Source organism: Triturus cristatus, chromosome 12 (assembly GCF_964204655.1).
Source record: "Triturus cristatus chromosome 12, aTriCri1.1, whole genome shotgun sequence".
Lineage (NCBI taxonomy): Eukaryota > Metazoa > Chordata > Amphibia > Caudata > Salamandridae > Triturus > Triturus cristatus.
The window spans coordinates 641,636,374-641,663,597 of NC_140595.1; the positions used below are offsets into that span (position 1 = coordinate 641,636,374).

A 27,224-nucleotide genomic window follows, 5' to 3' on the forward strand; every position below is an offset into this window, starting at 1 on the left:
CTCAAGCCACAGTGCATGTTAGAAATCAAATGCAATTTTTGCATGTGATTCATCAATGCAGGACATCTAAAAAGAATCTACACATTAAATCAGTTTACAAGCACTCATAATAGTATTGTAGTCCATATAGTGCACTGCTACAGAGTCATATAGTCAGTACTTCATATCAAACCTATGCAATGTCAATATGTTTTGGCACTTAATTAAATACACAAGCCTTCACCGAGAAATGGCTGTGGTGTAATCCCAGAGATACTTTTTGATTTCCTTTTACAGAGTTATGAAATCCCTAAAATGCTCATATTTTGGTTGTAATGTAACATAGGTCAAATTATCTCTCAAAGCCATGGCCTTGAACTAGTTGCTCGAAGACAATACTGTTTGTTAACTGAGACACTAGACTTGGAGTCAGAATATCCTCAGTTACTAACTATGATCGTCATTAGGAAATCCTAATATGGGACTTTTGAGAAAAATACTGTTGTTCCTTATTTACATCAGCATAGATCTGCAAGAATCATTAAATTAAGGTTGCTGGGAAGAAGGGTTTTATAAAAAAAATGTCTGATGGATTAATTGTTGAATGGCATGGTTTGCACCATTGCCAAACTCGGTTAGGCTACTAGAGGGTTGGAAACACTGCCCATCATCCTCCTAGTCTACATGCCTGTTGGTCCCAAGGATTGGATGCCAGACTAAGGGTGAGTGGACATTCTTGCAGAACACTGTTTTGTCTGAGTTCAGGTATTCACAATTCCTGAACTGATCACAGCAGTCTTTAAACCTTACTGTTAAACACGCCCTAACCTTTGTACTGAATGCAGCTCTTTACAATTTTACTGTGTTTCATTGCTAATGTTTTATTCCTTTGAATGGGAATACAAAAACACAAAAATAAATAAAATAAGGCTGAACGAACCTAATTAGATGTGCATGTTGTACCTATAAATGTATGGATAACAGAGAGGGAAGCAAACAGAAAGGAGGAACATTTGGAAAATTAGGGATATTCACTGAAAAATGTTGAATTTAAGTTGTTGCCTTTTTTACATAAGGAGATAGCCTGCAGTGTCACCAATTTTGGTACAGGAGACATAAAGGCACCGTGAAGCTGAAGCAATGTTTTTCAAGCAGATAGATGGCTTTATTGAATGAACAAATAGCTTTGACACCGAGATACGTACACATTAGGGAATTATTAGCACCTTTATAATGAGGGTGAGAAAAAGAGCTTGGGGTGTCTTACATTTGTTAAACTGTCCTTCATGCTGGAAATCTGCTATTTCTAAGCAAAGTAAATAAGAGGTGTTAGTATTACAGAATTAAACAGCTCTCAAACTACTGACCTATGAAGGACAGAAAACTGAGTTGGTTTTATTGTGGTTTGAACTGGTGGCTTGCAGATCTCAATAGATACCAGTGGTAAATTTACCTCACTGAGCCACCTACAGTATGAAAACAGGCCATTGCTTCTATTGTGGTACAGGAAAGCTTTGGAGGATTGTAAGATATAATCCTTTTCAGAAAGTGCAGCTTAAGACGGACAGACTGAACACATTTTTGTATGTTCGATTTGCGGGAGAATTGAGAAACATTTATTTTTTACCCCGGTTCCCTTTCTTCCCTTTTTCAACTGTGAGTCTATCACAGTAAAAGCACTACTGCATCTCGCAGGTAAAGCCACAGGTCAAAGTTCTTCTTAGCAACTGTTGCTCATAAGGGGGGAAGAGGGGGCAGGGGTGTTAGCTAGAAGCACTGCTCCTCCTTTTGGTACAGGGGGCTAATACTGCAGCATTGTTGCAAAACCAGCCCCCAGTGACAAAACCAGCCCCACCCCTCTGGCCCATCGGGGAAATGCCCGTTGCTCGCTACGGACAGTCTGGCCCTGGGCACATGTAGTGCACCGTACTAGGGACTAAACAGGAAATCAAATATGCCAATCATGGAGATACCAAACGCCATTATATGTTAGATACAGAGCACAGGCACGTTAGCACTGATCAGCAGTGAAAAAGTGCACAGACTCCTAAAAACAGTCAAAAACAAAGTTCAGCACACAGTCCAAAACAGGAGGTCATAAGGCAAAAAGTCAGGGGAAACCACACCAAAAGATGACAGGTCTAACTCCAAGCAATATATCATTAGCAAAGCCTAGTGTGCTTTAAACATAGGGGTTTAAATAGGCTCCAATTTTAAAGAGACTTTATCATAGTTTACACTTAAGCTGCAAGATGTCTTTAAAAAATAAAAATGTTCCTAAAGTTAAGTCGTGCAGGACTCCCTAGTTGCTTCCTTTCTTTAACACCATTTAACCTTACAATAAAAACTTACCTGTTAATTTAACATATTTGTATTGTTAGTCCAATAAACAGAAGCCCAGTGTTGCTGTTGATCAGGGGGCCTCGTGTAAAGGTCAGGCAGGTCGCATGCAGCCCCTCGGCGTACTTTGAGTATCAACGCTCCAACGCATACTTTCTGGACATCGAGGAATTAACAATTCTCAGAGCATCTACCGACTAATTCAGAAAAAGCACAGATACCTTGTCAAAAATATGATGGTAACATTTTATTGTACTTGTGGTGAGGTAATTAGCATAAAGTACAGTAATTCCAGTTGTCGTGTGAATTAGTTACACCTGGCATATGCTTGCAATTGTCGAAGACAAACGCGTGTCTAAGACAATTAAATGTTTCTAAATAATGGAGCAGGTCGAATACTGTAAACATGCTTAAAGGATAATAGGGCAGTGCCCATTCTTCCATTTTCTGTCCTTGAATGTCTGGAGGTCGAGAGCCCTGCTGCAGGTGTCTGGTTGTTGAGAGATCTACTGCAGGTGTCTGGTGTTTGAGAGATCTACTGCAGGTGTCTGGTTGAGAGATCTACCACAAGTGTCTGGTGGTTGTGAGATCTACTGCAGGTGTATGGTGGTTTAGAGCTCTACTGCAGGTGTCTGGTGGTTGAAAGCTGGACTGCAGATGTCTGGTGGTTGAGAGATCTACTGGAGGTGTCTGGTGGCTGAGAGATCTACTGGAGGTGTCTGGTGGTTCAGAACTCTACTGCAGGTGTCTGGTGGTTGAAAGCTGGACTGCAGATGTCTGGTGGTTGGGAGATCTACAGAAGGTGGCTGGGGGTTGAGAGCTCTACTGCAGGTGTCTAGTGGTTGAGAGATCTACTGCAGGTGTCTGGTGGTTGAGAGCTCTACTGGAGGTGTCTGGTGGTTGAGAGATCCACTGTAGGTATATGCTGGTTGAAAGCTGGACTGCAGATGTCTGATGGTTGGGAGATCTACTGAAGGTGGCTGGTGGTTGAGAGGTCTAAAGGAGGTCTCTGGTGGTTGAGATATCTACTGCAGGTGTCTGGTGGTTGAGAGGTCTACTGGCGGTGTCTGATGGGTGAGAACTCTACTGCAGGTGTCTGGTGGTTGAAAGCTGGACTGCAGATGTATGGTGGTTGGGAGATCAACTGCAGGTGTCTGGTGGTTGAATGGTCTACTGAAGGGGCTCTAGAAAGTGGTCGGCCAAGAAGCTGGAGCCTCTACAGGGTGGCTTGCCTGTGACATGAATGTCATGGTTGCTGGATCCTGGGTTCCAGGCAGGGCAGTATTGAAATAAGATGTACTCAGGGATATCATGATTGTTACTGCTTTGAAAGCAAGTTTCAGTACGTTGTACATGACAGATGGTAGTCAAGTCTGAATATTAATGAGTGTTTATGATGCACTGAATGATATATGTGAGCATGCTTTGCATACCTTCAGTCGTTGAAAATGTGCTGCAGTGGTTGTATTAGATCTGAATTATCAGTGACGGACTGGCCTAAATGTTAATCAGGCAGGGTACGATGGGCTGGTCTCACAGGTCAGTGTGTGGTCTGTAGTGTTAAGCAGTTAGTGGGCTTTTTTATGGCCAGATGGGTGGGTTTTTACTGTTAATTAACCTGATTTTACCACAAACAAGTTAAAATGTAAAGAGATTTGCAAATGCTGGCCACTTTTTTTCAGCTATCTGGTTGGCTAATGGGGGCCCCTTTAATTTTGGTGCCGGGCCTAGTTTTTGTCCAGGGGCCTAGTTTTCGTCTCCACACTGTGAAGTATTGCATTTTCATGGTCGGTTTGAAAGGAACCCTAGGGTCACTGGACAAAGGGGTGCATTTTAGAGTATCAGATGGAAATTGGATAGAGTCTGTGAGATGATGAGGAGTGAAATTGAGTACAGCGTGGCTGGCCATAGTGCTACCCATGTTAAGTGGCACTGAAGCCATTTAAAATACATGATTGTAGGAGGGGTGTAAATGTACCAAAGGCAAAACAGATTTAGGGATTATTGGCATGGACATTACATGAGAACCCAAATAATGAGGCATTATCACCAAGGAAAATGTTGTGGAGCCAGAAAAGAAAAGAGTGAATTGCAGAGCCTTGTAAGGTATTCTGCGGAGTGTGAAGTATTGGAAACTTGTTAGAAGAATTAAGTAGGTTGTTTGAGGTGATTTAAGACCAACTATCCCTTTATCTTGGAGGAAGAAATATGAAAACGCAGAAAGAAAGAAATACAAAACCTGCCTGAATAAATATAAAGCTATTTTAACTAACGAAAAAGCTACCTACTTCACACAAAAAATCTCATCATTTGATAACTCTGCCAAATACATTTTTAAGTGGTTACTAATTTAACCTCACCCCCTAATTTTTTTTAATCTCAAATCACTAATAAAACTTCTGTGATCACTTGAGTGACTTCTTTGTAGAAAAAGTGGTAACATTTTTCAACAAATCGACTCAATATTCTTCCTCTGCTCCTGATATAACCCCTATGGTCCAGGTGGCTAAAAATGCACCCAAACTCTCTCAGCTTGCCCCTCTTAATACATCTCTTGTTATCTCTTTACTTAGCTCTATTAAGTCATGGTCCCCAAAAGACGCTGGCTCACCATTTGTTGTTACACAGGCAGCAGACACTATCGCACTATGCCCAAAAAAATTTATAACTCCATGCTAACGCCAGGAATCTTTACCAAAAACTTGAAACAGCCTCGATACTGACTCTACTGGGGAAAAAAACACAATTTGGATCACAATGATCCTAACAACTACAGTCCTATTTCTCACGTACCACTCCCTGCGAAAGTCATAGAAAGGGCTTTAAATTTGCAAATTACCCAATTACTGACTTACCACTCATTGCTTGATACTACCCAGTTTGGATTCAGAAGCAGGTACAGTACTGAGACCGCCTTGATTAAAACAAAGGAAGAAATTAGGTCTATAGTGGATGGCAGCAGAAATGGCACACGGGTACTCCTAGATCTATCTTCAGGCTGTCAGGATCGAGGGGTTAGCCCTTAAGTTGTTGGAATCCTTATTATTGGACAGAATGCAGGAGGTTGGTTTGGACCCTTTTGTATCCAAATCATTCACCTTGCCATGCGGTGTTCCACAGGGCACTGGTCTTAGTCCCACTCTCTTTAACATTTACGTTAAACCATTGGCATCCCTCAGATCTTTTGGGCTTGATCTAACATTCTATGCAGATGACATCCAAATCGTGGTGGCACTGTCCTCTTCAAACAACCGGGAGGCTTCAAATTTCTGCGACTGCAATTCAACCATAGGAAACTGGATGAATTTAAACTGTCTGAGGCTAAATTCAGCCAAAACAGAGGTCATCATGTTTGGAAATACAACTTCCCTGTGGTCCTCACCTTGCTGGCCTACAGAACTTGGATATCTTCCAACTCCAGTATGTAAAGCCAAAACTCTAGGTGTTTATGGATAATAAACTCACTTTTCGATCTCAGGTCAATGCAACACTTCCTCCACTTTTTATGTTCTTAGGCTGATAAAAAAAAGATTCGCCCCTACATCCCAGTCTTGGCTCCAAAAAGTGTTACTATTGCACTTATTCTTTCTAAGATCAATTACTGCAATGCTTTATATCTCAACATGCAGCAAAAACATCTAAACAAGCTGCATGTTTTGCAAAATTCTTCTGCAAGAATGATCACAGGGACCCCCAAATGTCAATCAGTGGCTCCGGCCATCGAACATTTGCACCGGTTGCCTGTTAGGCAAAGAGTTAAATTCAAGGCTCTTTGCCTTGCCCATAAAGCCTTGTGTGGGGTTGGCCGAGAATTCCTCAGGCATGCTTTTAAATGGCATGTTCTGGGTAGATGGCTACAATCCTCCAGATCTCAAATTCCATCATAAATAGATTCAGAAAAAACAACTGGGGAGGTCGGAGGTTTGCCATCTCAATGGCCAAGTAATGGAATGCACTTCCTCTTTTCATTAGAACAACCTTGTTGCTCTTAACTATTTTTATAATTTTAAAAGTTTACGAGCCTTGTTGTGCTTAATCATTTTTATTATTTTAAAGAATTCTTTCTGTGGCTATTTCCTCTCCTCGCTGATACTTTGCATGTACTCACCTGGTGGACATTAGGATCCCGGTCTCAGCCCTGTTCTGCCGTGGCCAGTGCCATTTGCGCGGAGGGCGTGTATGGACCAGTTAATCGTCGTCCTCACTTCTAGTGGCTAAAGGCATTTCCAGGTGGTGCGCGGGCTAGTTTCCCGCCGCAACCACCTTATTAGCCGATGCCGGAGCGGATTCACAGCCACTAGCGGTAAGGCTGCCATGGTTGCTGCACCTTATTTTAAAACAACTGTTCAATTGTTATTATTACTGGGTGCCTTGTTGCTCTTAACTATTTTTATCATTTTTAAAGTTTACGAGGCTCGTTGTGGTTAAACATTTTTCTTATTTTAAAGTATTCTTTCCTTGGTGATTTCCTCGCCTTGCTGATACTTTGCACGTACTCACTTGGTGGACATTAGTATCCTTGTGTCTGCCCTGTTCCGCCGCGGCCAGTGCCGTTTGTGCAGAGGGCATGTACGGACCAGTTAATCGTCCTCCTCACTTCCGGCGGCTAAAGGCATTTCCGGGTGGTGCGTGGGCTAGTTTCCCGCCACAACCACCTTATTAGCCGATGTCAGAGCGGACGCGCGCAGCGGTCGTGCTGAAGGCGCACCAAAGACCAGCCCTTCTGTGCCCAGCCGGACCTGGATCACGCCCAGTGCCATAGCCCCTGCCCGTTTTCCCCCAGGAGTAGGGTCAACTATTAAATACTCAAGGGATGAACTTCTGCCACTAAACAAGGCAGTTGGAGACGATAACTGCCCTGTATTAGACCTACAGAGTGAGCCCAGGCAGTGCCACCAGTGCAAACTACACCTGTGCTTTGCTAAGGTCAGAGACCGTGCTGCTGCCACCCTGCATAAACATCTGCTTCCAGGAGCCACAAAGGTGTTCCTGGGCATGCTCAGTAATGCGCAGTCCTTACCTAAACACAATACAGAATTTGCAGAGACTTTGCGCTCTTATAAGCTTGACTTGGCATTTGTCACTGAAACCTGGGCGGATTAATCTTCCGACACAGCGATGGGCTTAGCAATAGCTGTAGGCTACTCAATTCTTAGAGCAGATCGGGAAGACAAGCGGGAGAGAGGCCAGCAATTATCTTCAGAGATGACTTGCTAGTTTCAGGGTCTCTCTCCAGATTGTGAAGTAATATCCTTTTGGATCATGCTAAGTAAAAACTATACATTTAAGGGCCTTCTCCTATACAGACCGCATAGGTCAAGGACCACCTTTCTGAATGCCATAAGCCCTTGTGTAGAATCTAGTATCGATGCAGCAGACTTCACAGTGTTAGGTGATTTCAATTACCATCTTGAAAAACAGGAGGACCACAATACATCCTCATTAGTCGGCGCCATGACTAGTTTCTCCCTGAGACAGATCGTTGAGCATGCTACTCATGACGCAGGGCAAACCTTGATGGCATTTTTACCTCAAACTGATCCTTGAAGGTCTCTGAAGTGCTGCCTGTCCCATGGTCAGACCATAAAGCTATAATTTTCTCATTAGGCATTGAACAGCACTCCTCGAGACCGCATAAACCCCATGTCACATCCAAAGGTCATGAATGGGGGAACATTTATCCATTCACTCTACAAGTGTCCCTATCCTGCTCAAAGCCAGACCTTACCACCGATGCCAATACTGCTGCTCATAGGATCTCTACCTGGATTAAAGCCACAGTTGACCCACTAGCACTGATAAAGACCTTTCTCACCAGGCGGAAAAATCCCTCCGAACCATGGCTCTCTGATAAATTAAGCGCTCCTCAACAAGTCTGTAGAAGGACAGAGAGGCAGTGGAGAGCAAATTATGACCCTACTAAAAAAACAATATGCCCAATCACTGACAGACTACAAGAAATTGATAATGGAAGAAAAAAGTAAATACTTTTCAACAAACATCTTACAAGCAAAAAACTCTAGTAAGGAGCTCTTCACTACAGTGAAAAGCCTAGCCAAACTTCCAGAGCCACCAAGGATGGAAAGCAGTGCCGAATTTTGTAACATACTGGCTCAGTCTTTTAAAGACAAAGTAGAGACAGTGTAAAAATCCTTTATGGACTGTGATGAAACCAGATCTGGGAACGTTCTAGCAGTTACATATTCATTCCCACTGAATCCGTTTACGGCATTTTTCCCTCCTTCTGCAGAACAGATTCTCCAGATGGTAAAAACGTTCGAATCAGGGGATCCATCCGACCCCTGTCCTCCTAAAATACTGCACCTTGTGCCTGATGTTATCAGTGAACCACTAACCAATGCATACAAGGGTATAATTTGCTCAGGTTCCTTCCCTACCACTTGGAAAACAACATTGATTCTTCCACTCCTAAAAAACCCTACTTTGCTCCAGCCAATCCTAGCAGCTACAGACCTATCGCCAGACTACCCTTCCTAGCTAAGCTACTGGAAATAATACTAAATGCACAGCTCACAGCATTTATCTCTGCCACGGACCATCAAGATCCCGCACAATCCGGATTCCGGGAGGGGCACAGTACTGGTCATGGCAGCAGAAGAATTCAGAGCTATACTCGACGCTGGGGGTAAGGCCGCCCTGATTTGTTAGATCTATCTTCAGACTTTGACACAGTGAACCATGAAATATTAGCAAACAGGCTATCTGAGCTGGAAATTAGAGGCTCAGCCCTCAATTTGCTGACATCATTTCTCTCCGACAGGGTTCAATCAGTAGAGTCCGGAGCTTTCACGTCGAAGCAATTTAAACTCCCCTGCGGGGTGCCACAGGGTTCATACCTGAGCCCTACGCTTTTTAATCTCTATGTGACCCCGATAGCTACAATCATCAGACGTCACGATTTCTCAGTGGTGTCATACGCTGACGACACCCAGTTAGTGGTGTCAGTGTCAAGCAATGGTGAAGAGACAGCAGATCGATTTAACAGCTGTATTACACAGCTATTCCAGTGGATGAGATCTAATTGTCTAAAACGTAACAGCGATAAAACGGAGGTCCTACTGTTAGGTACTGATACCTCCTTCTGGTCACCTAGATGGTGGCCCCTCAGTTTGGGAGACTTTCCTGTTCCAGTGCAGAAGGTGAAAAACTTAGGTTTAATTTTCGATGACAAACTGACATTTAAGAACCAGATCAATACACTCACCTCTACTATTTTGTTTAATCTCAAAAATGATCTGGAAAGTCCACCCATTTATCCTGCCCGACTCCCTGAAAACACTTGCAACAGCATTAGCACTGTCTGGATTATATTATGGTAATGCCTTGTATGTGGGCATCCAATCACAGTTTCTGCAGAGGCTATAGCACCTCCAAAATGCGGCAGCTAGACTACTGCTGGATATCCCTAGGTCCCAGACAGTTTTCCACTGTCTCAGAACTTTGCATTGGCTCCCAGTAGGCAAGTGGATCAAGTTTAAATCCCAATGCCTAGCTTTTTAAGGCAATGCATGGTGCGGGTCCTCAATTCTTGAAGAAACACCTTAACTGGTATGCGCTTTCCAGAAATCTAAGATCCGCACATAGCAAACTCTTACAAACTCCCCGAATCAAGAGAACTCGATGGGGCGGAAGAATCTTTGTTAGGGACGGTCAAAACATGGAACTCACTTCCAGCCTGCAAAAAGAACAGCCCTACGCAGTTCGCTTTTAGGAAATCACTAAACACCTTGCTCTCAGCCAATTAACACGTTCTGCCACGGTTCTATCGGCACCTTACTGAACTTGCTAGTATAAGGGCCTAGACGCTCTAGGGCATTTGTGCGCTATATAAATGCTAGAATCAAATCAAATCTCAGATCTTTTTTAATTTCTGAAGAATCTCAAAAAGTGGCTGTTTCCTTAATTTATCATATCTCGATCGCTCTTTTTGGACCTTAGCACCTTGACACCTCTGCATAATATTTGCACTGAATCAATTCCTTTAACATAACAAAACATAAATGGAGAGCTGAGATGTAAAGTGATAGTCTCAAGGAGACTTTGGATCAACAGAAATTGTTTTAGAAGAGGGGAAACACTGCTGATTTAAAACATGTCTGGCATGTGCCAGATGTTACAGAATAGCAGAACGTAAAGGATGGATAAAGAAGAACCCTGGAAATGAGGATGAAAGGTTTAATAGTGTGAGGACTGAAAAGGTCTCAAAATTGACAGGGTAAATTGGCAGCCTTATAAGGATGGGGGATTGATAAGAGAGTGTGGGGGCAGAGAGTAGGCTATTGATAAGGGGTACAAATCATCGTGGGCGAGTTTGAAGTGAGATGATAAGGCTATGAACGTAGGACATCTTGGCATTGTAAAGGCACAAGGTGTGCATAAGGCTTGTTTGTAGTTCTTGAGTATTTAGGTGGCCATCTTCAAGCGTCGAGTGGGAAACAGTGTTCTAATTCAGGCTTAACATTTTCAACTGCAATGTGATATCCAAGGTTCTGGAGGTGGCGCATGGAGGAATAATGTTCAAAGCGGATAATGTATCTTGAAGGCTTGTTTCAATCCATGATTAAAATGCACTGCATTGAAATAGATTGCGGTCAAACTGGGAATATTATTGTACAAAAATGATGGGACTTTTTGAGTGCTTACCCTTGAAGAGTGGCCTGTTAGTTCAGGGAGGGAATCCTCCAGTAATGTGGACCAGAGGATGGGACTTGATTGATAGTGGTGTTTGAGTGGGATAGTTGTGGTTTGAGGGGGAGCTGTAAGCGAGTGGGAGGGGTGTGAGGGGGAGATGTGGTTACTGGCACAACTGTAGTAGTTGGGCCCTCAGAGACACAGAAGTGGCCCGACTTAGGATCGGGTGTGGTTTGTGGATCTGGGTGGGCCACCCCCCAGAGGAGAATAAGAGACAGAAGAGGACACAAAGAGGACTAAAGAAGAGTAAGGCTGGCATTTTGGAAGTTAGGGGAAACGGTGGCCCCCCATACCCCACCTCCACCCCACGCTCTTTCGGAGGATTGGATATACAGGAGTTGTAGTTGGTGGTCATGCGGGCAAGAAATTCCAGGACAATCACTCAGACCACTCAGATGAAAAGTAAGTGGGAGACAGCCGCACTGGAGACACCTCGATCGAATAGCATTAAGAGGAGGATGTCAGCGGAGACCAATGCATAGATCAGTGCAAAGCCGAACTTAGCCCTATAGCAGCCACGTTGGATATGGCAGGCTCGATGTCAACTTATTGTGCTAGTGATGGTGTTAGTAAGATGAGCTAGGGGCGCTGCTGTACCAAAGAAATAAGGATTACAGATAAAATTTGCAAACATCTGATTTCTGACTTCTTTCTACCCTTGGGCATAAAGGAATAGGAAGGGGTTGTGGAAGGGCACCGTGCGCCTGGACCCTCTGGTCAGGGTTCAGAATCCCCAAAGGACGGCCCTTCAGACATGGGCGGAGTGCAACCTCTACACCCACCCCCAATCCTAACGACAGCATTCATCATCCTAAAAAGGACAAATTTACCAGCAGCAGAGGCACAATACTGGCAACAAGTCCAACAAGTCCAACATTCCTAGGATAGGTATCATGATGCGGTCTCTCTGGACTGCAGGGAATACAGCACCGTGGAGTGGAAGTTATCTCTGCAAACGCCGTCCCCCTAGACACCATAGATGTCATTAAACAACCGAATATCAGAAGCCGTCCATGCAACATTAATTACATTTTTGATGCCTTTCTGACCTTTAAGATGGGAATCGGCTCAAATCACCTGAACTTTTACGCAGGAGCTGAGGCAGTGGGCCAGCTCAAGAAGCGCCGCACAAGTGAGGTAGTGCTTGGATCCCCTGATGCAAGGGGAGCTGAGTTCTTCGATACTCCATAGGCAGAAGACCAATGTCTAGAGTGTTCAAGAAGGGCCGAGAGTCCAAACTGGATCCCAGCGACAGCTTTTGGGAGGCAGTATTAAATACAATGCAAGTGATGGTGGAAGCATTGAATGATCATGCCAACAAAATGGATGTACAAGTGGACTGTTAAATACGTTGGCAGTTTTTCTATCCGGTATAGACTGTAAGCTGGAGAATTTAAATAACCTGATTCAAAGAGTTCAATCAAGGAAGGACAATGATTTCGCAATGTGTGCGTGCAAGGAAGTCATTGATAAACTGATACAACTACCAGTGCTTCTGGTATGAGGCAATACAAGGGTTTGAATCAATAGCACCCTCAGTTTTGAAAGGAGCAGTGGGTTGTCCCCTGTCCACCAGTGTTTCAGGGCTAAACATTCAAGCAGCAGATTTGCAAACGGAGGAAGGCTCAGGGTCTAGACGAGTCTCCAAACAGGGTGACTAGGACAACTGGAGCTGGCTAACATTGGTTCTAATGGTGTGGCTGTGAAGACTGAAATGAGAATCGTCCGAGACACCACGTAAAAATATATGATAAGCTAAACATCTTTGCCTGGAACCTGAGTGGTCTTCCCACAAACATTGAAGATGCTACAATGGTGGCATACCTCAACAGGTTTGACATAATTGCAAGGAGAGCTTGGCACAAACCAGCATTCCATTAATTGGGTTCACTGAATCCAACAGATAGGCAAACAAAACTAGCACCCACGGAAAGGCAAAAGGTGGATTAGCGACATATGTGAACTCGAAATTAACAATCAAGGTAACACCACTGGATATAGAATGACCCTTGTTTACAGCTCTTAAGTCTGGAGGGATGGGACAAGCAGTCGACAACTCCACTGATCCTGGTTAATATTTATATTAACCCGAGAGAAAAATCAAAAATAGTGGAAAAACATATCAAGCTGCTCCTGGAGTGGAAAGGGGATAAACAGATGGCAAACCTGGTAATTACTGGAGAATTTAATCGGCACCTTTTTCAAGACACTTACGAGGCTGGCGAAGATGTATTAAAGGTGTTGCCAGTACAATGTCATCCCACGCACAGATGCCATGACAACCTTGGGAAAAGGCTTGTGAAGGCTTGCGAAGCAGCTGATCTGGTAATAGTCAATGGACGCCTCCCGGGGGATATCCCACCAGTCTGGACAAGGAACTCATATAAAATGATCTCCTATATCGACTATATGATTGTGAGTGCCAGATTGTAAAGTGGAGTAGTCTACTTTAAAATTAAGCATAGATCTGAGAGCGACCACCACCCACAAAACATCTGTTAAATTGCCAGCCTATCCGTATTAGATTAGGCACGGATAGTGCAGTTTGAAACTCACACTGAAAATTTAAAACGCCTCAAATGGACAACATTAGAGGTCTGGCAAGCGAGGCAGAGGGAATCCTGAAGGAAATACCATCTAGCGAGAAAAATCTGATAAAGGCTTGGGAGGGCCTTTCGAACACCCTTGTAGCAAGATATCCGGCCAACAACCCAGAGAAAGGTAAACCTATTACCCACAAGCACTCCATTATCCAGCCAAAGCCGGTTTGCCTTATCAGGTCAAGGATCAACAAAGAGCTCCTTCAACTATCACGCTCATCACAGGATTTAGCTTTACTAAAACGCCTACAATTGGAGCGCATGAGCCTAAAAAAGGTGATATGGCTGCTAAAGAAGGAGAGATCAGAAGCACTGAGGGGCAAAGTTACTTTACTCCTCCAAATGGAAGCTAGTCAACAAGCTTTATAAGGGCCTTAGGAGGGCTAACAACACAAACATAAATGAGGAACAATGGATTAAATATCTACGAACACATTACAAAGGAAGCACAGATGACCATTCTGCCTCAGGTTTGACCCCACATTCAAAAGATCGCAGCACTAGCCTCCAAGAGTTGGTAACCCTAACTGCCAATGGTAATGAAGTTACTGACAACCCAAGCCATTCAATTGTACCCCTAGATCTCTCAATGGAGGCCTTGATAAAAAAATCTAGAACTCGCGTTCCATTCCAGCTGTGCACACAGCCCTAATGGTATACCAACTAGGCAATTAAAGCACAATGTCACATCCTGAGCTTAGTTCTTGAACACAATAATTAAGCAAATATTGTTGACGTAAAGCACCCCAGAAAGCTGGAGAGGCTCAGTGATTCACACCATTTTCAAGGGCAGGGTAGCTGCGTCCCCCAACAATTACAGTTTGATATCACTTCTCAATGTGAACCTCAAATACTTTTCTGCGCTACTACTACAAGAACTACAGAAGTAGGTGACATAGGCAAAAAGGCTACCAATGAACCAAACAGGGTTTACTAAAAAGTAAGGAACCACCACTAACCTGATGGCTGTGGACCTCATAATGAAAGGTTCAAATAAGAGACAAGGAATCCCTAAAAGTCAGACGGGACCAAGGGTAGACATGTATTTTTAAGCAACAATGGTCCCATTCACATAGAGCAGGTATAATATCACAATTACTACAGTAAGTACCAGTAGGAAAATAAGGTGGAGGAAGGGTAATTGAAGGGAGAGCAGGCATGGAGGAAAGATAGGAAAGAAATTATTGAAAGGGAATTACAGCACTAAAATAAACATTGAAAGGCAATTGCAATTACAGGCGTTCATAGACTGGTTAGAGCAGGTTAGACCAATCCTCCAAACGGTTCAGCCCTGTGTGCAGGCTGTCAGTACGGATTATCCATTTAAGTTCTTCCTTATTCAGAATAGCGCCAATCTTTGTGTTTTCTTGAGGGTTGTTGGATCACACTAATGACTTGCCACCTTAAGTCATCTTCAGTGTGGTTCATGCAAGTAAGTCTTCACCTTCGAGAAACTGTAATTGCAATTGCTTTCAATGTTTATTTTAGTGCTTTAATTCCCTTTCAATAATTTTTTCCTATCTATCCTCTATGCCTGCTCTCCCTTCAATCACCCTTCCTCCACCTTACTTTCCTACTGGTTTGTATATTAAACATACTCTTGCCCTCTTCTCCTCCTTGACACCCACTAGACCCTTTTTATTCTCTATCACTCGCCTGGTCCCTCCCTTCCCTTTTCCTCATGTTGGCATTCCACATATATATTTTTCCCCTTATGGCGTACTTCTGCTTCTTGTCGTAATATTCTGTTTTTTCTCTCTTCCCTATACCTCCTTCTTTATGTTCTCACTGGTCTTCTACATTCAGGCACCTGGCCACATTAAGGTTTTTTACTTTTGCAATTACTATTCACCATCCCCCTCTCTTTCTACACCTTCCCATCATGGCCGCCTTTTTGACCTCTTCATGAGTACTTCAACTATTTTCATTCCCTCTGCGGTACTTATCGAGCCTGCCCCCCCTTGCCCCTCCTACTCGCTCGTACACTCTGAGCTCCCGTCAGGTGACCTGTTACCATTGCTGCTCACTGAGCTTGTGGACCGTTCTCCGTTTATTGAAGATTCCGTCTTCAGGTAAGCGCTGCTACTGGCTGCGCCGCCTCCTTTCCCCCGTTTTCATTCCCTCGATCGCTACTACCCACTCCCTTTTCTCTCCCCTTATTAGATACCAAGCCCTCTCCCCTCATAAACGCTGGTCCCGGCTGGGACCCAACTCTTCTCCCCTTCGAGGCCTCCATTCCTGACGCCATTGCCTTACCCGCAACATGTTTTGGGCACCTGGTACTGGACTTCTGGATTTCTGAATTGCAACCGATCTCGGTCTGCGCGCCAACGCGCCTTCGCCACTTACGGCCTCAGGTCACCCCGCAATCGCCATCACGTAAGTCCCTCCCCCTACTCTGCCACTCCCTGCTGTCCTTCCTTACTTCTCCTACCTTCACCTTGATTATTTTTACTCCTCTTCTTGTCTACTCATGTGGTCTCACTCTCACTATGTCATATATACCTTACTGCCCTCACCTATCGACCTTTTGTATTGACAACTTGGGCCAATCTCTATTAGTATATTTCTCCATAGTATCTTGATCTTTTTTCTTATCCTTCCTCCCCCCCATTCTTAGCACTGCACTTAATTGCAATATTGATTCATTGCCGATCTTAGTGCCTTCAGTATGGTTTTGATACGTCTTTCGCTCCCCTTGTTCTTTTTTGGCATATCCCTTCTGCTCATCTCATGCCTCATGACTCTGTATTCCCTTCGTGCACTGTACTCCTTATCCAGTTTTTATTCTAACCAATGTTTTCCCACTCTTCCTCCCCCATTCTCGCCCTACCCTCTCTTACCTCTTCAACCTTACCTACCCAGGCTAACTTCCCAGGCATTCTTGTCATCGCTTTGTCCTGAAGAGATCCCACTATTCTCATGGGATTGAAACGTCGTCGACTTACGTCTCTAAACTCTATATTGTAATTTACATTTGATTGTTGAGTATGAGATGCTGATCTGACTTTTTTGTATTAGCAATCTTTCAGGCACCAAAAAGTCACCTTTTAAAAGTCACCAGCCTGGGTTAAGGAAATCGGCTGATTTCCCTTTTACCTCATCACGGCTAGCTCACTCACTGTTTTGTTTATTACTTGCTTCAAAATTATAATTAAAGATGTTATTTATCTTTTGCATTGATCACTTGTTTAACTCCAATTTCTTATTGTAGTAATTGTGATATTATACCTACTCTATGTGAATGGGACCATTATTGCTGAAAAAAAACTCATAATGAAAGGAGCACACGACACCGGGACGCCGCTTTTGATGTGTTTTGTGGACTTGAAAATGGCCTTCTACTACGCCCCTCAAGGCCTGCTCTGGGAGAAACTATCTCACTAGAGAATTCCACGAAAACCTGTTAAGGGCCATACAGCTGATGTACAAAAAAACATTGCTTAAGATCAAGGTGGGGGACGGGCGCCACCTATCCAGAGAAGGTTAAAACCTCCCTCAGATTGAAACAGGGTGCCGCTGTTGTTTAATCTGTTCATCAGGGATCTCTCGGGTACCCTGGCAGAAGGGGTTTCACACGCACCTAGTATTGGGTCTCAACAGTTGAGCAATATTCTGTAAGAAGACAATCTACTGTTAGAAAGCAATGACTGTGTGGGCCTGCAGAAGCTGATCAACAGGCTTCCCGAGTACTTAGTAAATAATCAGTTGGAAATCAAACCATTATCACAAAAGCAGAAGCTTTAAACTTTAACTTCTTAAACCTGAGGAAAAGTTTGTTGGGACATAACCTAAATGCACTGATAACAGTTATAAAATCAAAATTGATTACAACTCTATCTTATGAAGGTGAAATAATGCTGGGCGAAGATGCAGACCTTCTGGAGAAGATTGCAATAAGGTCATATAAAGTGCATTCCAAATTCCAAGGTCGGCTTACCCCGCCCAAGTAAGGTTAGAATTTGGTCTGGTTAAACAACCACTAGCCAGGCAAGGAGCCTTTGTGAAGTCCTGCCATTGACTATGGAGTGCCCCGGAGGGATCGCTAGCCAAACTTGTCTGGGCTAAGAAAAATTTGAAAAGGGGGGAAAGGACATTTTGCCAAATACCTGCAGGAAAGTACACAGAATCTTGATATCCAGGACTTATGGCAACTGAACGCGAGTAGTTTTACCTTCAAGAACTATGTGAACAAATGCATACAGCAGAAAAGCAGGTTAGAAGATAAGCTCCACTCACACAACGATCACATGGTTGGTTAGTAATACCTTTATATGACAAGTAAAGAACAGCCCTACGTCGAGGCAGCTTTTTCATTGACCACCAAGCGGGAACTGATTAAGATGTGATTTGGACACCTCCCCACCCTTGATTTCGTCCCCAAGTGGCAGAAGGAGGCTCAGCTAAAAAATGCATTGTGTTGCTTGTGCAATATAGCAAAAGAAACATTCATACATGTCCTCTGTGTGCCCAAATATGCAGGGCCGGCACTAGGGCGGTGCGACTGGTTCCCCCACACCAGGTGCTGACTCTTCAAGGTGGCGCCGTGCTTGGAAGTATTTGATGGTTTTAAAAGCACCTGCTGCTGCATTGCTGCTCTCCAGCAATTTCCATCCAACAATAAAATGTCAAGATATCTATGGTGATTAATGTTCTTCCTGGAGAGAGAAAGACTTTTGTCTAGTAGAAGTTTTAACTCATTTTATGGTAGCACAGAGGGTTAATGTGCCTGCTGCCAAGAATGTGTCCCATGCAGATAAGAAAGTGTATTTAGTTTAAATAGGTCAGTGCTTTTGTCAGAGAGATCCTTTTGTTACTAGCAGTGTAGATGTTAAAATCCTAACATGGAACAGTAAGCTAATAACTGTCAAAGAGCTGCATGCAAACAGAAGATCTAGATTAGAGCATTATAATTTTTTCCTCTGTCTTTCATTATTCTAATGTTTCAAAAAGGGTTCATTTTGGTAAAAATAAAAAATACTTATTATTAAATTTAACCCCAAACCGTGGGGTTATGTTTTAAATTCCGAGTCTGTGCTTCTCCAGACCAAACACTCTTAAACTAAAATGTCTACCAGTAGGAATGACCTGTGACTCCTACTCCTTGTAGTCCTCTGGCTTATGTAACAAATCCTATACACTGATTTACACACCTATGACTGATATCTCTGTGTAGTGTGTGTGTGATGTAAAGTGCTCTGACGCCCTACACTAGTATATGAGGCGCTATATAACTAATTAAATACATCTGAGAGAGAGTGGTTATGGAGACTTGAGGGGGCACTGTGAAGGGGTGGTAGTGAGGGAGTCTGTGGGGGGCGCCAACAAACATTGTCGCACAGGGCGCCACCTGCAAATATGCTACTACACCACACATTTTTTAACAAGACATTTTTAGCCTTAGGTATTAGAACCTGCAGGGCGGCGGCCATAGAGGCTTTAAATCCATAGATTCTTATGTTGAACATTCGCTTGGTGCGGTTTTTTCAACTTTAAACAAACAGACTGAAATGTTATCTTGAAGAAAGGTACACACAATACGAGCAATATGCTAATTGCACAGTAAATGTTATCCCTGCATAGCCGTTTTAATGGTTGCATTAGGCACATAAGCCTCTTTGGCAGATAGGTGCGTGTAACAAGTTTGTCCTGTTTTCGGCATACATTGCTTTAATGTACTATTAAGTTTTGATATTGCCTCTTTTGCACAGCAGGGTCAAGCTTGCATTAAGCATCATGAACAATGTTGGTGTGTACATAATCTCAGCAGGTGACGTGAGCGGACGTTCTGTCCCAATATGTTTACTGTTTTTACCCTTTGAACAGTAACCTGTGGATTCTTACACGCTCTACATGCTGCATGATCCTTGTTAGCTCAGGATCATCTATAATGTACTGTTAAGCCTCGATAATGCCCCTTTTGCACAGTGGCTTTAAGTTTGTATTAAGCATCAGGAACACACGTGGTCATGCATTTAACCCTAGCAGGTGACGTGAGCAGCCGTTCTGTCTCAAGAGGTTTCTACTGTTTTTGCCCTTTGCACAGTTACTTGTGGATCTCTGCTCGCTCCTCAGTTCAGGACCACTTATATTGCACTGTTAAGCTTTGACAATGCCGCATTTGTTAAGTAGCGTCAAGTTTGCATTAAGTATCTGGAACAAATGTTGTCATGCATTTAACCCTAGCAGGTGCCATTTTGTCCCAAATTGTTTACACAGTTTTTGGCTTTTGCACAGTTACCTGTGGATCGCTGCACGCTCTATGTTAGTTCCGGATCATATATTCGGTTGTGAGTTTACTATATTGTCTTATTTGATCTCCCTGTGCTCATATGTATGACACAGTAAAGCCAATTGTTTGAAACTACTTAAAATACCCATATTTCCATCCTGTTGTAAGCATGATTTTTAGATTTGGCTGCGTGCGCCTGTGACGGGGACACCGGTGCTTAGATTGCCTGAAGTACTGATTGATTGATTTTAAATGCACGGCATTGGTGATTGTGTTGTGGTGTTTATCATGTTTATGGTTTTTATTAGCTAATAAACTAAAATGTTTTATTTGATTTGAGTGGGATAGTGTGCTAGGAAGGACATCAACATCAAGGGAGCTTCTCTGCAATGAAGGAGGGGCCTTAATGATTCAAGGAGTGGTGGATCATTCATAATATCTTAAATCAGTTGTGTTATGGAGTAAAGCTTATAAGGCACAGGAGATGTGATAATTTCTTTTAATTCCCATGAGTAGTCTGGTGGTAGCATTGTGAACCCATTTTGGTGGAATTTTTTCCACCATAGAGATAGTATGGTGGAGGAGAGTCCACCAGTGGTTTCCCCTTGAATTTCAGTATTTCATCCTCAAAAATTAGAGGAGTTTTTAAAAATCAGACTCAAACTGTGGTGTGCAATGTCCCATCAAGCATGACCAGCTAATCCTTATCCACCAAAAGTTGTATTATCAAAAGTATGCACAGTACTGGAAAGGCAGTTTTACTAATGCATTTCTTGATGTATTCTTACAGGAGCACATGGCCAAAATAAGCTATAAAAGGAAGCAGAGCTCAAACCTAAGCCACCATGAACCTCTTCAACATTCAGTCCAGCTGGTCTTGTGATACCTGCTTTGTTTTTCCATATCCATTCACAAGAAGTGTCTGGCCACTGCTGTGGTACTACACATTTTCAACACTGGACAGTGGATATCCTATAAATCTGGAGGGTTTCATGTCCAAGAGTTCTTCTACATGTTGAAGGCACAGATATATTAACAGACCTACCTACACCTTTACAGCACATTTGATTGCTGTTGCTACAAAGTGGATGCAAAAGAAGATCAAGTAATTCCTATGAATCTCCCAAATGAAACAATCTCAGCACTAACACTGAGGGATTTCAACGTTGGAGATGCAATGTGTTTACCATAGTTGCCAATGCCTGGACCCTATAGAACACCACCTGCTTTCACACTGCACCAGTTTACATGTATCGGTGCAGATACAAGGTGCTAGCAAGAAATCCTCATCAAACGATCCTCCCTCTTCCAACATAACATCAAGGGTCATATTTCATACTTGTTCTAATAAATGCTGCATACTTACAACAAGGTGTATGTATTTGGAATGTTGTTTGATGTTTCCATGTATGGGTGTGTGTGCTGGAATGTCTGCTTTCATACTACATAGGACCAATTTGAAAAGCTACAAGACCCTGTCTAGACTTTTTTGAGGGGGGAGAGAGGATGACAACGACCCACGTGCAATAGAAAGAATCCCAAGCATGTGGAGTTGGACCCAAACACCGCTACTGATTACATGCCTACATTATTGATAGCAAGGTTAAACACCCCTCCATGGTCTGCAAATCTGTTCTTCTTATACCAGATGCATAGGCTGCACTATATCCCAGCCATTCAGCACCTAGCATGACCATACCACAGACTGTTCAAAAAGTAGCAGCTTGCAAAATTAAAGGATCAAAATGTGACCATGCATTGCAGACATGGATCAAGTTGGAGTAGTTAACTTCACCCAAAAAACTAACAGTAGTCACATGAGTGCCGTAAATATTGTCTTGCAAGCCAAATAGCTAGAACTTAAATAGCACTACAGCACCAAATCCTACGGCCCATCATTTGCTCTTCTTTAATTCCACTCATCATAGCCTTGTCAGACAATATCTGCAAATAACATAGAAAGGCACCAATGGCCACCCTTTCTTTACCCCATTCATTAATATCACTACATATTCTACTAGATATTTAGCTATAATTCTAATTAATTCATGAAAATTTAATTTTCACCTACCGTTTAGGGTAATGCTGAAACTGCCCTAGACTTTAAAGTGTTTTGTTTAAAGTATTGAGCAACTAATAGCACCAAAAAAGTATTTCTAAGTCTAGCTTAAAAGTACATACTAGACCACATTTTAGATGGTCATGCATCTGATTGACTTTCATCAGACAAATGACCCGCCCCAGGATCATACAAGTGTACAGGACATATTTTGCACAATCCATTACTGAATGGATAGAATCTGAGCCAGCCTCAATGAGACTAACGGTGAGTTTTTAGCAAGAGACCAAAATGTATGGTCAAAGAAAGGGAGAGTAGAGCAAAGCCCGTTTAAAGTGGGTGAGACAGAGATCCAAATTAAGAACATGGCAAAACCTCTTGGAGTAACATTAGACTCCTGGTTGCTCTTGGTTAGCCACATTAGCATAATTGTTTCCTACTCAATTTACCATCTAGAACTTTGAGAAGGGCATGTTATATTTTGGAGGAACAGAACAGACCTAAGTTAGCAAGATGGTTTTGTAGATATTGCAGAGGGTAAATTGAAATCTCTGCTCGGACAGACCTATGAAGCTAATTTCAGGATACTGCAGGTTCTCCAAAGTTCAACTGCAAGAGCTGTTACCAGCTTAATAATAAAAACAAATATTTCCTCCCTGGTGCTAACTGTAAAGATATTGATTTGTCTCTGTAATCCAAAATAATATCTTAACCATTTCTCTAAAGAGTTTTTACGGGAAAGTCTCAAAATTCATGGAGCACATGGGTTACAGATGCATCCACTTGTAAGGGCCCAAAAGTTATTCTACTGAAAATACTACTCATTCTAACTGAGAGCAAAAAATAAAGTCTGATGGTTGGCCTGTCCCAACAATTGCTTTTTCCCTCTGGAATGACCTGCCAGATGAGATAAGACTCATTGACAATTGTCCATCTTTTCAAGGACTCATGAAAAATGTATTTGTTTTAAGATCCAGAGGACCATTGCTGATAACAGCACTTTCACGCTTCTGTGAGGTTCTGGTGCTTTATAAATTGATGGATTTATTTATTGATAGACACAGAGAGCTGGGACAATTAGATTGAACTGTAGAAGGCTCATCAATATCCCAAGATGCAACAAGTATGGGCAAAGCAGAAAGATCTAACCTTTTTGCTTTTAAAAAGGAAACCATTGTAAGATGACTGATGTGTTCGTACATGCATATGTATGCATTTTGATGCACCACTCACTTTAGTATTTTAAGGGGCTGATTCCGATCCGGGTCGGAAAGCACTCCGACCGAGCCGGATACAGAGTGTTTTCCGACCGAGCCGGAGTCCTGCAGTCCGACCGAGCGAGTACGATGCGGCCGTATGCTGCCAGACTCGGTTCGGTCGGACTCCCATAGAAGTTAATGGGAGCCAGTCGTACGACGCGTACATGGGCTCCCATTGACTGAATGGGTTCATCGCGGACAAGTGCTCCTTCTACAGTGGGTACGGGTTGGTGCCATCCGCACCGTACATGCCTGTATTGGGGAGACCCATGCGTCTCCCCCTGTGTCTGAGTCGTAGGGCTGCGGGTCACAGGGGGTCCGACATGGACCCCCAAAGGCAACCACCCGGACGATTTGCGAGCTGGACACTCCGGCTCGCACAGGCTGTCTGACGCATGCATCGTACTGGCTCGATCGGGAATTGCAGCCATTGCACGCCACGGTTAGCTTACGACCGAGACGTACGGAGCGGTTCAGACCCGGAAACGACTCGGTCGGTGAATTTCATGTGGCTCGCATCGTACTTGCTTGCTCGTACAGCTGTATGAGTCAGCCGGAAAACATGCGTACGGCTCGTAGTTTTTCCGGCCGGTGCACGTTTGGTGCTCTTCCGACCCGGATCGGAATCGGCCCCTAAGTGTATCATTCAAATATGGCTAATGGCTGTTCTAGAACATTGAATTAACCAATAAAAATAAGGTGCATAGGCGTGCCAAAAAAAGAAGCAAGTGGCCCAGTAGCATTTTGCAGGTACCACGCTTTCAAAAACATAATTATAATTTTTTTTAAAAAAGAAAGTAGGATAAGGATGACTGGTAAAGCCCTAGGAAGCCACTGGCTAGTGGGGGAAAACAGATAGAGAAAGAAAGCAAATAGGGCTGATGTCCTTCAGGAAACAATTTAATTAAAAGGGGAACAGGATAGGGAGCAAGGGACAAGTGGGGAAATTAAAGCAGAAACAGAGGGTGCAGGGAAAATAGGAAGAACAAATGGATGGTTAAAACAGCAAGAAAAGAAGATATCTGTTCCAATAGATTCTTGAAAGCAAAATAAAAAATTTACTCACCAGAGATACGAAGTAACATAATGCAACTAATGCAGCCAGAAGCAATTAAAGTGCAATGCTTCAGGGCTCGGACAAACATAAAAATAGGAAGGAAAGCCATCAAATAATGAAGAGACAATTGGGAGAGACCAGAAATCCATCCGATCAGGAGTAAGAATTGCCCCAAGGCATACTCTGAGTTATATTTTACTGTAGACAATAGGTCTTCAACATCAGCTAAAGCGGTCTGTGGTTGAGACCTTCAGAATCTTGGAAAAGGACTTTCCTTTTATTCCTGTCGAGCTTAGGGTTGCAGTGTTTATCTCCTTGGTTATCTCTCGGTTGAAATACTGCAACCCGCTGTATGTAAATATCAATAAACCTACCATTAACAGACTTCAGATTGCTCAAAATGCAGCTGCGTGCTTGATTCTGGATGTCCATAAACATTTTTCGGTTAGGGAGGGCATTCGGTCTCTTCACTGGCTGCTGAGTAGGAAGCATGTGACGTTTAAAGCTATGTGTCTGGTTCACACTGCCCTGCACACGCGGGGCCCACTTGCCCTCAGATCCTCTTTCCATTGGCATATTCCTAGCAGACTGTTGAGATCGTCTTCTCTTAGGAAGGAGAAGATTACAAGATTCCGGAAAGATAGATGGGGAGTATGAACCTTTTCGGTAGCTGCAGCCAAGTTGTTGAATGCGCTACCTTCCAACATTGCTAGTAGCACCTCCCACACAGTTTTACGTAAAAGCTAAAAACCTGGCTTTTCTCCCTTCGGTGACGACAGGTGGGTGTTTCCTGCACATTATTGCTTCTTTCGTTACTGCTACTGCTTTGACACCCTTGGGTATAATGTGCCCTACAAATTCCAAATACAACAAGCATTTGCAATGCAATAGGTCTCGCATTTGCGAGAGTTTGAGCTATTGGCATTGTAAGTTACAATGCCTTTTTGGTTATGTGTTTTTAACACCTGCAAGTGGTGCGTAAACATGCACTTTGTACTTGTAGTACTTGCTTACGAGAAGCAAGGACTATAAGTACAAAGTGCGTATTTACGCGCCGCTTGCAGGTTTTCAAAACACATAAATAATTTACAATGCCAATGCCTCAAATTTTCACAAATGTGAGACCTAAATCGTCAATGTTTGGAAGTCTATTAATGCCCTGTCTAAGGTCTGTGCATTCAGTTCCACTAAAAATCTACTTGCGGAAGAACCTGCCATTAATAATTGCATGGGTCATTGTTCCACGTTCATAAGATTGATTGGTGCCGCAAGGCAGAAGAGAACAAGTAAAGAATGGAAAACAAATTATGCTGATCTTGTTACCTTCAGAGAATCACAGCAGGCAATAACACGACCTGTCCACATGGCAACTCCGTGATGAATAGGCAAACTTGCTTTCTGCATCGGATCGAGAACAAGTACCTCTCTGAAATTCTCGACAGACCTCCAGTGTCAGCTATTGTGTATCAAGGGCCATGGAGACGTTACAGCCATATTAAAAACGAATTTATAGAGCAGGCAATCACACCCTTTCCAAAGCCAGTGTTACTGCTTTTAAAGAGGGGTTTCAACATGAATTCAAGTTAAAAGTAAGGGAAACAACTAAAGCGTTGCTTTGGTAAAAGTTTGATGGGTAAGCACTTAAGGTTTTTATGTAATAAAAATGTATTTATTAAAACAATAATTAAATGTAGAGCCAATCACTAAATATAAATCGTTTCACTGCAAATGAAATTAGAGGCCATCTCCTAAAAGTTCACTTCAGCTCGAAGAGTTGTTTGAGTGCCTCTGCCGAAGAAGTTACTGGAAAAATAGCTGGCATGCTTCTGTGCTCTCCAGAAACTGGTTTCGATTATTCTTGGGAAACAAAGCAGAAGTTGTTGGCAGAGCTTCGGTTTTTGCAATGGACGGTCACAGGACCTATCGGGGAACTGACAGTGCAGCAACTTCAGTCAGCCATTGTAGAGAAAGAGCATTCCCCCACGCGACGCTGCGCGTGTTAAGGAGAGCAGCCAGTTAAAATATTTGTTGCATCAGTGCGCTGGCCGGCCATCTAATAAAAGTGCTTGTATTACAAGCACCCACCTGGCAGATGTTCCCGTTCTACTTATTAGCCTAACAGGACTGACCGGGGCGCGTAATGTGTGTTTGTGAATTTTAAAGATGGAACAGGCCACAGGAGCACCTCGCCGCAGGCTGGTTACAGAATACAGGCTAAAAGGTATGCCGCGAACACATGGCAATATTGCTCAACAAATACATGCCTCTATGCCTTATTTATTTTAAAAATGAGGTCTGTACCGCAACAATCCAAATGTAACCAGATCGAGAAACAGCACAAAGTGGCTCAGGGTGGAGTGCACGAATTTATGCTGTAAAGCGTCTCAGCATCTACCATGTTTAAACGTGTGGGACATCTTACTGCTTAAACAAAGCACAGCGAACAGCTTTGCACATAAATGGTAATGCACAAGTAATAATGATGAAAGCACCGGTGCATATTAAGCGTATGCGCATGGCGTCCGTGAACCAGGCGCCATGGCGATTACACTGCGTATAGGGATTACACCAGGTCTTCCAGACAGCGCATGCGTGCTGCTTAGGCTTGACCTAAAAAGGGGCGTAGAGCAGAATGAACAATGCAACAACGAATAGCAAAGAAAAAGGTACACCAGCTATTAAAAATATATGATTTGAATGTCCAAAGCTTCTAATAATTCATAATGCCCAATAATAGACAGTCCAAAACTCAAGTATCAATAATGTTTAGTTGATGTTCAATCACCTGAGAATACATTTAAAAGTGTTTTCATCAGGGCCAGGCAATAAAAGTGGTAGCACTGTGTGCCCAAAGAAACATTAATGGACAGGAAGAATAGTAAATTCAGAATATTAGCTCTAGAAGGTTTGTAAATTTCAAGATTTAAAATTGTAATGAAATGTCACATTGTGTAGCTGAATAGACTTTGGGCTTGATTTAGAGCCT

The 27,224-nt window shown here is 43.0% G+C and overlaps 1 protein-coding gene across 2 annotated transcripts in view; it reads left to right on the forward strand.

Moving 5' to 3' along the window:
* Nucleotides 1-26,784, forward strand: part of WFDC1 (WAP four-disulfide core domain 1) — a 470,630-nt gene extending 443,846 nt beyond the window's left edge. For both annotated transcript variants that reach the window (XM_085637491.1, XM_085637490.1), the window contains one exon: nucleotides 20,654-26,784. The gene's annotated coding sequence lies outside the window, so the exon portion shown is untranslated. The remainder of the gene's footprint in view (nucleotides 1-20,653) is intronic.
* The last annotated feature ends 440 nt before the right edge of the window (nucleotides 26,785-27,224 follow it).